A 15928-nucleotide genomic window follows, 5' to 3' on the forward strand; every position below is an offset into this window, starting at 1 on the left:
CCTCGTGGGAGCAAGCCTAGCCCCCAGGACAAGGAAGGCATACGAAGGAGCGTTTCGTTCCTATTGTGCATTTTTGGGTACAGCAGGAGGGGACTATTGGGGGCAAGAGGAGTATATCCTAAAGTTTTTAGTAGCACTTCACAGGGCAGGCCGATCAGCGGCAATGGCCAATAGGCACCGGGCCGCCATTGCATTTATGGCACAGGCGCATGGCATCAAGGACCCCACATCCTCCTTTTTGGTGAGGAAGGCTCTGCGTGGTTGGCAACGCCTTGAGGGTCGTAGAGTAGACGAAAGGCGCCCAATTGGGTTAGAAAGGTTATCCCTGCTGATGTCGGTACTCCCCACAACATGCTCCTCCCGGTCCGAGGCAGTGCTGTTCCGAGCCGCTTTCGCATTAGCGTTCCATGGGGCGATGCGGGTGAGCGAGCTGGTTGCAAAAAATAAGAAGGATGTGGCGGGAGGTCTGTGTCGGAAACACGTTCTGATCAAGGGTGATTCAATGGTAGTCACAATAGCCAGGTCTAAGACCAATCAGGGTGCTATGGGAGACAGTATTGTTGTCCAGCGCATGCGAGGGTCCCCCATGTGCCCGGTAGAGTGCGTTGAGGAATATTTAGCACAGAGGGCGGAAGCATGGGGGGGAAGCTTGCTGAGACACACAGACGCCACCCCACTGACAAGGTTTCAGTTTCAGCAGGTGCTAACAATGGCAATCGCAGCGGCGGGCTTGAACCCGGGCGATTTTGGGACCCATTCCTTTAGGATAGGGGCCGCTACTGAGGCTACGGCCAGGGGTCAGAGTGTGGAGGATGTGAAGCAATTGGGACGATGGTCCTCGAACTGTTATAAAAGGTATGTGCGATTGCACATGTTGTGAAGCCAATGTCATGCACTCACGCCTTTTGTCTTCTGTTTGGTTTACAGTTTCGCGAGCATGCTATGCGGGGCGGACTGTGCAGTCGACCCAGCACCTGGGGACCAGCGGTCAGAGATCACCGGCTGAGGAAAGGATGGTGTGGGTCGTGGGCCACTCATACGTGAGGCGAGCCGGTGACGTATTCAAAGCAGGTGACGTGATTCACAAAGCTGGGGAATACGGGTACAGGGTGACCTTCCACGGAAGGGGCGGGCTCTGTATTGACCAGTTTCAATGTTTTTTCGAGGGACTGTTAGGGCGGACAAGGTCACCGCCGTCTGTAATCATAGTACACCTGGGAGGCAATGATTTGGTGACACTCGGTCGGCGAGTACTACTCGAGCGAGTTCTATCTACTGTTAGCTGGCTGGCGAAAAGGATCCCGGGGTGCACAATAGCATGGTCCCACATGATTCCCAGGAGGGTGTGGCGGGGGGACCTCTCTGTGTCAGCGCTGAACCATTCAGTAAAGAAGGTCAATAACAAGCTTAGTAGGTTGTTTTGCTTGGCGCTATTGCACTGTATCCCACATGGATGTATTCGTGATTACATGTATCTCGAGGATGGGGTCCATTTGTCCCGGGAGGGGAATGTCTTACTCATAGGAGACTTCTTAGCATGGTTAAAGGGTTTGTAAAAGCATGACCTTTAGTAGGAGTTGTGGGGGGGCCGGATAGCCGGTCAACTATCCGGCCTGTGGCGGTGAGGTCATGATCGGTGAGCAGTAATTTCAAGGTCCCTAGAGGGGGGCGCCACCCATTATGGATGGGAGCGCCCGGGGGGAGGTGGCCATTGGCCCCTCACACGGGGAGGCGGCACCCACTAAGTATGGGGTCGCCTAAGGGAAGGCGGTAATAGGCCCCTCCCAGGGGAGGAGGCGCTAGATGCCCCTCCTACGAAGAATTTCCCGGGGCCAGGATATCCGCGACGGCGGATGTGATAAACAGTGTGGGGTGGGAGGGGGGTCCACGCTACCTTCTAGACACCTCACACGAGTCCTCGGACGACCATCAAGATGGCGACGAGTTAAATAAGGGGCCCCCGCTAAGACAAGGGAAATTGGAGTTGGCACAGAGGTACAGTCCTCTGTGCTCCCGCCCCTCACACCGTGAGGGGGGAGTTCTGGTAGTAGGGATCTGACACCGGTTACGACCTTGCCGTTGGCCCGTAATGCTAGGATGTACAATTTTTTAGAAAGTATGCATTTGCAGGATGTTTAGACTCGGCTAGGAAACCTTTGTATTAGAGATTTGTTAAGGTTAGCCAATGAACGTGTCTGCATCGTAATGTAATAAATGAAAAATTGTACATGATATGAAACTGTTATTTTAATGTTTTAATTTTGTTTCATATTTTAATAAATACGGCCGGGAGGGTAACTCCCTCCCGCCTTCCAAAAGTTCAGAACTGCTTCCGTCTTCCCATCCTTGGGGATTGTGTTGGGAGGGGGTGACAGGCATCCCGGCCATATGAATATTGTATATAGAGATATTGAATGTCATAATCATTGTGTCCTAAATATCTTTCACAAATGTTTCATCCCATAGGGCATAGATTCTCTATTATTAGCTCTAATGAATTGTGGGCAATAGATAGGACACCAATTTAAGTCAGGTGCCTTTCTGCCAACAGTAATCTGGAACCACAATGCCATAAGGCTGTTTTAGCCCTGTATTATTTAGTTTAGTTTTTAAAAGTTGCCAAATGATTCAAGGTACCCCCTTCCATGAAAGGAAATTGTCATAAGGACTGAGGGAGGACTTGAAATCATATGAAGTATCATGGCAAGGGTTTTTTAAGCAGAGGATTATATGACCACACAATACTAAAAATCTACAAAAAATAAAATAAATCTGCCAAGTTGCTTGATGCTATAGTAACTAAGGGCCATAAGTACATATAATTGGAATATCAATTTCATCTGAATCTTTATTTGGAAATCACTATTCTGTATGTATGAAACTTTTAGGGCCAGATGTAACTAGGCTCAGGTTTGTGATTCCCTAATAGCGAATTTTTGCGATTTGCTGTTTTGGAAATCGCAAACAGCTGTCTGTTATAAACTGTGTGTGATTCGCAGTAGGTGGCAAATTGACTTATCTCATTAATATTCCAATAGTTATGTTGTAATTTGGGACTCACTGGGAATCGCTAAAATCACAGCGATGGTGGCTTGCTATCGTCAGTAAACCACCATTCCTGTGATTGCGTTGAAATAAAGCAACAGTAGGCAATGGAACGACTGCATGCTCTTAAAAAAAAATCTTTTTCACAACCATTCAAAAAAGACAAGGGGTCCCTTGGGGACCCCTGCCTATTTGCAAATGGGTACCCACCTACTTGAAGCAGGTGGTAAAATGCAAATGTTTTGTGACCTTATTTTGGTCGTAAAACATTCAAACTTACCACTGCAAGTTGCTATTGGAAAGGGACGCCCTTAACATGTCCCTTCCTAATACCGGAATACTAACCCATTTTGCTATTTGGTAATAAATTATCAAATCACAAAATAGGGTTTGGTACATAAAAAAATACTTTTTTGCTGTCCAAATGGGCAGATTCTATCTACATCTGCCCCTTAGTTTCATACTTGCGATACCTATTGGGTCATTAATCGACCTATCTCTTGAACATTAATGAGGTAGGTCACAGTTTGTGGCCCATTAGGAATCGTAGCAATGACAGGGATTGCAGCCTGCCCAAGTCAGCAGACCACCAAGTCTGTGATTGCATCTTAATCAAGAGGTTCTTTTGGGTTGAAATGCGGCTTTTTTCCTTTAAGGAAAATGGGATACATTTCAACAATCAACCATTTCATGTTTTTTTTCTTCATTTTTCATGAGCAGGCAGTGGTCCCTGGTAAAATTGCCTGCTCTTAAAAAGTGTTTCCCAGCATATATAAAGGAGAAGGGGTCCCATTGTGACCCCTTCCAATTTGCGAATGCATTACCACCAAATTTGAGTTGCTGGTAAAGTGCAAATGTTTGCGGATTGCATTTTGGTCACAAAACATTCACACAAACCAATGCAATTTAGTATTTGGAAGAGGCACCCTAAACACGCCCCTTCTAAATACCAATTCACAAAACCCAACTTGCAAAATTACAATTTGGGCTTTATACATTCCCAAAAACCATATTTCCAGTTCCCACTGGGAATTCTGCGATTTAGGCCTTTTGCAACTGGAAAAGTGGTTCATACATATGGTCCTATGAGAGCTGTTTTTTCATTATCTGCCCTTAGCACTTGAACTCACATTTCCATTTTTGCTGGTACTCCTTGGCAAATGGCTTTACTTTCCGAAAGATGCACTACGGATAGGTATCTGAACTTTGAATCAGAAAACATATTTTACATGAGGCCAAAGTACTTTGACTATGTTTGGTAATATTGGTGGCTATTTGAATATATATCAAAGATAAGTTCTAATTGGTGCATTGGGTGCTTGATAGGCAATCTAGATATATTGTTGCTTCAGCCCGGACGTATCTAGCAGACTGATTTTCCCTTCGAAGTGTGAGAGAGAGTTTGAAGATGAACATCAGAGGTATTACAAGAAGATACATTTTTGAAAAGTAACTTTATTTATGCAAAATAATTTTTTTGAGAAGAGCCTGAGAAGTGGAAATGATCCTCAACATACTTGAAGACTGTTGATACTTCATTTGTAACTAAGATAGTGGTATTTGCTTCAGAGAGTTATTCATTAGTGGGAATATGAATTTTACAATTCTGCCAAATATTTGTTTGTGTTACAGTCGAAAAACACCTATCTGTATATAAAAAAACAAAGAGAGTGTTATTCAAGAGAATAATATAGCTACATTTCCTCGAGATAGAGGGCCATATGTACATACCTTTGTGTTTGCGATTACCTAATATCAAATGTTTGTGTTTCGCTATTGGGTAATCACAAACAGCAATGTACTACTTTCTGTTTAACACTGTTTGCAATTCCCAGTGGGTCGCAAATAGACTTACCTAATTAATATACATGGGGTGGTTCGCAATTTGCAACTCATTGGGAATCTCTAAATTCAAATTGATGTTGACCTGCTGGAGTTCAATACACAAAGTAGTCAGGCCCATTGCACAGGACCTGCTGGAGTCAGCAGACCACCATGTATGTGATTGCTTTTAAATGAAGCAATGTTTGTTTTAAATGCAGGGAAAAGGAGATGCATTTCAAAGACAAAAATCAAAAGTTTTATTTTTATATTTTAGCCTGTGGGACCACTGCCTGCTCTTAAAAAATATGTTTTTACAACCTTTCACAAAGGGTACGACGTGCCTCTGGGACCCCACTTCCTGTTTGCCAATGGGGCACCACATGCTTGAAGTAGGTGGTAAAATGCAAATACATTTCAGTAGCAAAAGATTCACATATACCTCTGTGATTCACTATTAGGATGGGATACCCTAAGCCCTTCGCTTCATAATACTGAACTGCAAGCCTATTTTGCGATTCGGTACTAGGTTACAGAATCCCAAAATGGGGTTCTGTTAATATGAAATGCTTTTATGTGGTCGCAAATGACCCGATTCTGTGAATCGGGCTGTTTGCAAACTCAAATAAGCTTATTATTGAAAAACACATCTTAAATTAGTCCCAAAATTCGTTTACTTTTCAGCTCTATAACTGTTCTATATAGTTCTATAACAATTCTATATAGAGTTTTCCCAGTATCCTAGAGACAAGGAGGCTTATCGATATTCTGCATGACATATAATTTAATATAGAGAGCGTTGTTGATGCATATTCACTCAGACATTATATTAAAGGTTTAATCCTGTTCATCCACCACAAGCCATGTGGATGACAGCACCCAGCAGAGTGAACATTTAGAGTTGAAATATAAGTGTTTTTGTTTCCTCTTTTCTACCAGTATCCTTTGTCCAGGTCTTCTGTTGAGCATCATTTTCCTATTGTGAATGATCAGCCTTGAATACTGTGAAGTGTGGAACTGTTCATCACTTCTGTGGGATCTGTAATTCAGGTTAGTGCATTCCCACATGTATAAGACTGTAAAACCCAGAGATCAAGGGCCACAAAGATTCCTGAGTTATCAGTCTAGGCCACTTTAATAAATAACTTTAATAAATAAGGTGGTGCAGCAGACTTAATGACAGAAAAGATAATATTTGTTGTATAAGACAGCAAATGTGAAAAGGGCCAAATAATATTTTTCTGAACCTTAGATACTGCAAATAGTATGAGGGCATAACTTTGGAAGAACTACAATTAAGAGCATCTTCTCAAAAGAGTGAGATCACTAAAAATCAGAACCAGTGTCAACTCAAGATGTAATTGAGCCCACAAGTCTCAAGTAGCTGTTATGTAGTGCAATGACCAGGGTGATAACATATTAAAGCTTTAATTAGGGTAAATAACATTTGCCAAAAATGCATTCTGCCCTGAAATGAGGTAAACAGTTGCACTTGGCAGTTGGCACATGGAAAAATATTCTTTGATCACCCATTCATTCTTGATGATAGACATGAACACGGGGAAACACCAACAGATGGATTAAACTAGGGTATTGCCTGACGTCTATATGCCTTCATTCAATAATGGCAAGAAATTATGACTTAAATTAAGCTAACAGAGCATGGAATTTCTGACAGTGCATTACAAAAGGCCTACATTTTTTACCAGTATAGCTCGTAAAAATGGTTCTGATGAGAAAGCATCAGTTTGTTAGAGTCAGTACCAGCAGTTCATTATATAGGTTTCTTCTAGCTGGATGTAAAATGAAGAAATAAATATTAGCAAAGCCAATAGCTCTCACCTGTGAAACCCATTGACTCTGCTATTGCTTTTCCTTTTCCTATATGGCCTCCGAAAATGGTAGCTGGGTCCATAGCAGTCATCTTTAAAAGGATTTTATTATCATTCAAGAAAATAAATTCAAAAATTCCCAGAGTGGATTTGCACGCCTGCATGACTGCCATATTTGAGTAGTTTATCCTATACTTTAGGATAAGTCATTCAAGGATGGCTGTCATGGATGCATGTGCATCCATAACAGCTACTTAAGACTTAAGTTTGTCATATAAAAAAAAACCTTGGACCGTGGAAGCAAGCTGGCGGCTGAGTCAGACCTGTGTCGCCCACCTCTGCGCTGCTCGGGAGCTCCAAGCGTCCTATCTCCCGAGATATGCGCCCAGGCGATACCAATTGGGATCGTAGCTCTTGGCACCGCCGACATTCAGGAAAACAGCACCAGATCAAGATCAAGGAGGATCGCGACCGGGAATCCTGTTACTGGCTGGGTCGAAGATCGCACTGGGAGGCTCTCGCTAGGCTGCTTCTCACCGCACTTCCCAGCAGGAGCATACCTGTCATTCACAGAAGCGGGCTTCGGTTGCTAAGCAACCCAGACGCCGAGGAGAAGGGGTTGAGGGAAGAAGCGTGCACAATGGCAGCTGCTCGTGGAGGAGCTCGACCCAAGAACCAGTTCACTGCTCCCCAGTCCGCGACAGCAACAGCAACAGCGAATCGATCGGCCAAGAAGGACACCATGAAAACGGAACAGGCGACAAAGAAGCCCGGTCCTAACCCCTGTAAGACTTTAAAAGACCCGGGTGGAAAGACCTCAAAACTCTCCCTGGTTAAGGGCACGTAACGGCTGGGGATAAGAGGCAACCAATTATACCTAAAATATTTCCAAGGAAACAAAAAGCGACAGAGCCCTTGACAAAGACAGATGCCACTGCCGGAGGAGTGGGGTGGGCAGGTCAAATGGCATAAATGACTTCCAATAATTAAATATGTTGCACAAAAAGTCTGTGTCAAATGAGGAGGCGCGTGTCTCCTGGGGCTCAAGTATTGATACAACAGTCGTGTCCATACCCGATGTGGGGGGCATGACACCGAGAAGGGGCGAGGGGGGGTCAGAGCAAAAACTGATCAAGGACATATTTAGTACTCCTGAACCTGCACTAGAAGGTACTATAGATGGTACCCCAGGGGGGGTGGAAACACTTCCGAATCAGCAACTCACAGAGCATGCGGCAGACCTTCTCGATGCCACGGAAAAGGGGTATCAGTCTCCTACCCCCACGGAAAACTTTTTTTCCTTAAATGAGGAGTCGCTGGCTTGGAGTTTTCAGAGCCACAGTAGTGAGGTTGAGGATGCAGATACCTTCGGAAGCAGTCAGCATGGAGGGAAAAAAATCCAAAAAAAACGAAGGTCCTCTGATAGAAAGAAAGCGGTTCAGAAGACTGATACAGAGGATGAGACTGATCTTCGATGGGACTATTCAATTGCTGCCAGCCGACAGTCAGGGAGACATGAGCACACTAGAGGGGGTAAACAAAAGGAAGGAGCTGGCGCAAGCTCCCGAGCCTACTCTAGCTACCATATTACAATCTTTGAGCATATTCCATAGCGAGGTTAAGTCAGAGAACCGGGTTGCTCGGGTGGCAGCAAAGAAATTACAAGGATCTATGCGTAAAATAGGCAAAACATGCACAGAGATTGCCGAAAGAATGACCATGGTAGAGACCCGAACAGAAATTTTGGAAACCACAGTAGATTCTCTGAAAACCCAGGTTACTTCCCAAGAAAAAACAGTCACTGTCATCATGTGGAAGCTTGAAGAAGCAGAAAATCGGCAGCGTCGGAATAACGTCCGTATCCTTGGGATAGCAGAAAATAGCGAAGGAAGCGACATTAGGGCATTTGTGATCAAACTGTTTAAAAATGCATTCTCAGAACTAAATCAGTGGGATTGGGACAAGAAGTGTGGCTCAGGGGTTAGAGGGGGCAGACCCGGAAGCTGAGATTGGCCCTGGACCAGGGTTCAATTCCCCGCCCGGCAGGTCTTGGGCTAAAAATTCTACGGACTCGATAATTCTCGCTCCGGTGCCTTCTCGACTCACGGGTTCACACTCTGCGACTCTGGGCAATAGCTTGCCTAATCTCCACAACGGCCCCTCGCGGCGGGATGCCTGGCTTTCACCTTGTGGATACCCTGCTGGGGCTATCTCACAGGGGAATACCAGGACGGGTTCCCTAAGCAAGCGCCGGGAAACCCACTGCGGGTAGCTGTGCGCTATATAAGCTCAAATACATTTACATTTACAAGGAGATACAACGTGTGCACAGATATCCGCTTTCGCTCCCCAAACAACCTCGCAAGGAACAAGCCTTTCCTTGAGTAATTTTGATTTTCTTTGGCAATTTTTTGTTACGACAGGCGGTTTATGATCTGGCCCGACCAAATAAAAAAAGGGTCTGGGAAGGATTCTCTTCCTTTGCAAAACCAGACTTTGCACATGCCACTGTAGAAAGACGATGGAGGCTACGGAAGCTGATTGCCCCCTTCCTGAATGCAGGAGCCATTGCTTTCCTACAAAATCCGGATAAACTGAAAGTTGTGTCAAAGGGCCGTACATTGTTCTTCTCCTCGGAGATACAGGCTGAGCAGGCCCTTAAAGATATTGTTTTTTTTTGGGGGGGGGGCGAAATAATCACTCCTTCTATACAGATCTCTTTGTAAATATTTGCTTTTGATTTGAAAAAATAACAAACTTACAGGACTAAGAGACCATTTTTTTTGTTTTTTTGTTTTTTGGGTCATTGTCATAACATCTTTGCCTTATTACTATGATATATTCCTCTCTTTTGGTATTGTATACTTCCCATATGAATCAATATGGGGTATTACTGCACTAGTGTAAAGATTGGAGTGAAGGAGGAGCGTAGAGGGTGGGCGTGGTTGGTCAGACGCTATCACACAGGCTCAGGATTGATCCTGGCAGCTTTAAAAGTGGTGGAGGGTGGGGGGTTGAGGGGCTCAATGAAGGGGAGGGGGAGGAGACCAAGGGAAGCTAGACATTAAATGTGGTACATATAGGGTCTGGAATAGGGCAAATAAATCACATTGGCATAAAGATGGAAGGAAAAAGAATTGGGATGGCTAGATTAAGAATTGTATCGATGAATATCTATGGTCTTAACGACTTAAAAAAGAGGCAAACGATAGCTGTAGGACTGCAAGCAACAGAGGCCAACATAGTTTGCTTAAAAGAGACACACATAGAGGGGGGACAGCAGTATTTGTTAAAAACATTAGGGTACCAACTTGTTCTCGCCTCCACACAGGGAGCACAAACAAAAGGGGTGGCTATTCTAGCAAAAGGGGGGACTCCAATTTATAAGATCAATCTCCGATAAATTTGGAAGATGGGCCATTACTGAATGCCACTACAATAATGGGCAAAATATACTGACTGTATGCACAGTATATGGGAATGTGGGGGATGATACAGATATTCTGCTGAGCATTTCTAATGAGTTGGTACATTGGCCACTACCCCTAATTGTCTGTGGGGACCTTAACCTACATCTACCGGGGAATGGTCGTTGTGCCCCGAGTTTAAATACCAAGGGAGGAAACCTAAGGTCTTTAGGGTATTTACGGATCTCTGTATGCTACATGGCCTGACTGATGGATGGCAACTGGGCCACCCTGGGGATCATGGATACACATACTTCTCTCATCCACATACACGTCATGTACGGCTTGATTATATGCTCATCTCTAATTCAGTAAAGGATATATGCAGCGTAAGAAAGCTTCTGAGGGTATTATCAGACCATAACCCATTTGAACTAAATATAGCTTGTAGTAGCAGCACCCCACTATACTTTTGAAAGAGCTTTCTTAAAAAATGAAAATTACTGTCAACATATGAGAGAGTGGATACCAACTTTTTTTGCAATAAATGTGGGCAGCGCACCTATAGAGGTAGTCTGGGATGCGATGAAGGCAAGCATTAGAGGTGAGACACTTCAGTTTTCAGTCAGGACTAATCGAGAAGGCAAAGAACAGCTAGTCACGTTACAACAGAACCTGAATAAAGTAGAGGCATACCTGATCATTGCCGCACAAAGGGGGCAGGTTTTTGATGAATTGGCACATGTAGCTGTCGCTAGAAACCTGGTTTCAGAGATCTTTATGGAGAACGCCATTACTAAAGCTACTATATATAAAGAAAAATCGTATGAACTCAGCGAACAAGTTGGGTACCAGTTAGCAGTTCGTACAAGGGAGGAGATGGGAGCTAATATGGTCAAGTCTATTAAAGATCTAGATGGTGGGCTGAGAACAGAGGCATCGGAAATTAGGGCTGCATTTCAGAGGTTCCACCAAGAATTGTATAAAGATTCAGAGAGGGATCAAGAGGACCCCGAGGATTACCTAGATCAAGGGCATGGGTGCTTGCTTGGATCTGGATGATCAAGATAGTTTAGATTCCCCCCTTAGCTGGGAAGAAATACTGTTATCCTTGAATTCATTGGCAGCTAGCAAAGAAGCAGGGGTGGATTGGATTCCAACAGAGTTTTTTGTGAAATTTCCAGACCAACTCAAAACAATCATGATGGAGCTATTCAATTCGATACTCCAGGACGGGAATCCACCCCCTTCTTGGTCTGCTGCAAAAATGATGGTCTTCTTGAAAAAAAATAAGGACCCCCTGGAAATGGGTTCCTACTGCCCTATAACATTGATAAACGGGGACTCAAAGATTTATTCTAAACTCTTGACTGGGCGACTAGCGCCGATTATTCATAAAATTGTCTCAACTCGCCAACACGGGTTTTTCCCCGGCAGATCAACAATCGATCATGTACAAAAAGTGATCTCCCTATCCAATCATGCTGAGGCAACAGGAGACCCTATGTCCCTTTTTCTACTTGATGCGGAAAAGGCGTTTGATAGGGTCTCCTGGAAGTTTCTATGGGTAGCTATGATGAACTGCAGAATCACTAGGGGATTTATAAAAGCCATCCAAGGACTCTATGTCAACCCAAGTGCTAGTGTCGCGATAAATGGGACAATGTCTGAGAACTTCATAATTACGAGGGGAACAAGACAGGGGTGCCCCTGTTCACCTTTTCTATTCGCTGTATATATTGACACTTTTATCCGCAAACTTGAAAATCATCCTCTTGTGTCACCTATTCGGGTTAATAACCATGAAACAAAAATTCTAGAATACGCGGATGATATAGCTCTGATCACCACTGATCCTAACGGGGCTATTAAGATTATTAAGGAGGAGGCACAGAGGTTTGGAAATACCTCCGGATATAAACTGAACTCAGGGAAAACCCAGATTGTCAACAATGGTAAAGTACGGATGAGGGATAATAGGGTAGTGGATCATGCTGTGTATCTTGGCGTCAGTATAAGCGCAAAGGTAGATAATATTGTTAAGATAAATCTCGACCCACTGATAAGTTGCACTAGAAAAGAATTGATCGGACTGGATAATCTGCATCTTACCATTGGCGGTAGGTGAAATGTGATCAAATGCTGTTTTTACCAAGGTTTCTATATTTTTTTAGAACAATTTGCCTTGAGTTTTCTCCACAATACTTTAAAACCATTGAAAATATGTTCTCTAGATTTATCTGTGGGGTTTAAGAGACCTCGAAGGGCTCTTAAATGGATCATGTTGCCGAAAATAAGAGGGGACTAGCTATGCCCAACTTTAAGGTATAGTACTGGGCAACGGTGGCTAAGTATTGTGGGAATCTGATATCCAAAGAACCTACCGACCACCTTATCCCAACACCGCAGGAAATTATCTTGGAGGAAGGATGTGAGGGGTGCCTATGGCGGCATGTCAACGACAATTACTTTAAGAAAATAAAACTCAAGACTATCTCTAGCACACTTAAAGTCTGGAGCAATATACGAAAAATGCTAGGGTTGGGACAATATTCTTGTTATATGCCCGTTAGCTGTAATAACGAACTCCCAGAGATCTTCCAGGATGGGTGTATGACCAGGTGGATTGGGACAGGGATTATTCAGTTGGGCTGCTTTTATACATCAAATCATTTGAAAAGTTTCTCAGAGCTTCTTACCGACTATGATATCAGCCATAGGGATTTTTCAAATGCCTACAGATCAGGGATTTTTTGTTAAGGAAAATGGGGGGGCGGGAAACATTTCAAATTAATGCATCAATAGAAACCTTATGTAGGTAAACCACTCCTAAAATTGGGCAAATTTTCGAGAATTTATATAGCTCCTTCCCTGACGATATGGACAAACATTGTGCTAGGTGGCAGGCTAATTTATCGTTGCAGCCAATAGCCCCCGTACGTGCGCAGGAGCTTTCACGAACATGTCTAAGGTCAATTAAATTGCAAGCTCAATTTTATAAAACATTCTTCTCCCTATATTACACCTCTTATAAAATTGCTAAATGGGCAACAGGACAGGGAACTATATGCCCGCGCGGCTCGCTGTTTGAAGATGACATTATTCATATGTTTGCCCCTGCACTACATTATCTAATCTGATAATAGATATATCTGACTTTTTATCTGGGATATTTCACCTAAGAATTTCCATTTCAACTGTAGAAATAATGCTAGGAGTGGCGGAAACTCAGCGGCCCTTATACATGCAGGGATTAATCTTAGTAGCTATGGCGGTCCTCAGACTTTGCATAGCCTCTTCATGGCTTGACCAACATCCACCGGTCTTCACACAATGGAGGGCAAGATTACTCGCGACTTGTAATGTGGAGGTGGCATCTATAAAAACAAGAGGATTATTAAAAGAAAAAGAGTTATGTTGATATGGGGACCATTATTGCAGTGGATAGAAGATGATTCCTAGGGGTAGAAACTACACAGCAGGGTTTTCTTAATACCAGAGGGAGCATAAGCCCAGATATCTCTGTATTCAACTGCGTATTTTGCGATGTTTTTACATGCTTCCTGTGATTTGCACTCTTTAAAAATGTATGTAATAATTTCGGGTCTTCGGGGGTGAGGGGAGTGTGTATTAAAGGTAAGAAAACTGTGAATAAAATTTTTTAAACAACATTTAAAAAAAAAAAAACCTTAGTCAAAGATTGGAATTAAAGGTGAACATGCATCTGTGGTGGCCATCATTGAATGGGATTTCTTGAAGTGTAGCAAAAGAGATATCTAGATGTTCAGCATGTATGTGTGTGCATGCACTAACGCCCACAATAGCATGATGGAAAACCATTTGATGATGGCTACTCACCACTCACTGATAGATAGGTGGATGGCGCTGTAAGCCTAAGGGGGATTGAGGAGCAAACAGGGTTTTTTAGAGAGGTTGAAGAAGGTGGACGTTTAAGAAAGAGAGCTGGTTGAGTGAAGGAGGGCAAGCAGGGAGAGAGGGATAGTAAATAGTCCCTCATGTGCACAGCAATGCAATATCTGAGGTCAGCAGTGAAAGAATACGTGTTATCCAATCAAAACATGGTGAGACCAAACTGCTCCTGGGTAATCCAAAGCTCACTCTATGTATTGTATTGTGAATAATAGGTCTTTAACAACAGACATCTTTGTCCATCTATAGGTGAGACCTAAAAAGGGAATTTCGATGGTCTGTAAATGGACGGCATGTGGATGAATCATTGGGCATGAAAATGTTTCAATATAGCTCTTCAAAAATGAAGAGCCTTTTCAATTTGTTTTTTTTAAATATCTGAGCTCACGAACTGTATACACAATATAATCCAGAGCGTGTAGAGTTGTAAGCAGTGATATGTTTAACCAACACATTATTTATTTCATCAAAGTGAAAAAAATTCTATTTTTGAACAGGCAGTACTGTACATATAATAAGTGCAGCAGGTGTAGTGGCACCAGGACCTTGGAGGTTTCTAAGGCACACTGGATAGCACTTATTACTGGTTTTTATGTCCATCTAGTAGAAGAGTGCCCTACTTTAACTGTCGACATTATGGCACATGGCAGCTTTAGCTACACCACTTTGAACTCCAGAAGATCTATAATACAATGGCTTTGGTATAGAGGTGTGGAAAAAACAATGCTCCTCTTCTTAAGGGTTAAAACATGGCAGTCTAGTAAGAACATTTTGTAGCCCCAAGCAAAAGAGTATGGGGCATATTAATGAGTGAGATTGTGTTGTGCTTGTACCACACAATGTGATGCAAGCATGACGCAAACCCAGAATGAGATTCAAAAATCACCTTGCATGGTCTTGGGTGGCTTGATAAATCCACCGTAGCACAATGCAGCAAGAATCACTGTGTAGCGTTACTCTGCATCAGGGAGGCCTTCTATGGGTGTTGCATGGATGTTCCTATATTATATTATATATATTATTAGTATGACACTGCCAATTATTGTTTAAGTTGCAAATCCTGAGTTTATGAGCCTGATTTACACTTTGCATCCAGTTCAATCACTAATGTGATGTAATGTAAATGTGGAATGTCTGACAAAATAGCATAAGACATAATATTGAGGTACAAAAATATCAGAGCATTAATATCGATGTCAACAATATCGACATCCTATCTACAACAAGGTAAGTACAAAAATATCGAGACAAAAAAATATCGATGTCAAAATATTGTTTTAATCTTTTGTAAATTAAAAAAATATAACAAATAAATTAAATAATACTTAAAAATATAATAAATTGTTAAAACTATTTTATAATATTTAAATGTAAAAGTTATACACATAATTTAATAAATAATAATTAAACATATACATATAATATAATATATAATATATATACTTACTTAATAATCAGTTTTAATAAATATTTTAATAAGTTATAAATAATTAAACATATTATAAATTACAAATTTATCTATACACATGCAATATTAACATAAATAAACATTAAATAATTATGCAAAACAAATTAAAAAAATTAAATTTATTTTTAAAATTAATTATAGACTACATGGGCTAAAACTATAGAAAATATATTAAACAACAGAGGGATTAAAATACTATTAAACTCCCCAAAAAACAACAGTAATTAAAATGTTGCATAGTGTAGAGGTAAAAATTACTTTTCCCACTCCAGAAAGTGCAACAGTAAGGAAAGTGTTGGATAGCGTAGAGGTAAAAATTGCTATACCCTCTCCAGAGAGTGCAACATTAGGGAAAGTGTTAAATAGCGTAGGGGTAAAAATTACTATTCCCACTCCAGCGAGTGCAACAGTAGGGAAAGTGTTGG

Source organism: Lissotriton vulgaris, chromosome 6 (assembly GCF_964263255.1).
Source record: "Lissotriton vulgaris chromosome 6, aLisVul1.2, whole genome shotgun sequence".
Taxonomy (NCBI): domain Eukaryota; kingdom Metazoa; phylum Chordata; class Amphibia; order Caudata; family Salamandridae; genus Lissotriton; species Lissotriton vulgaris.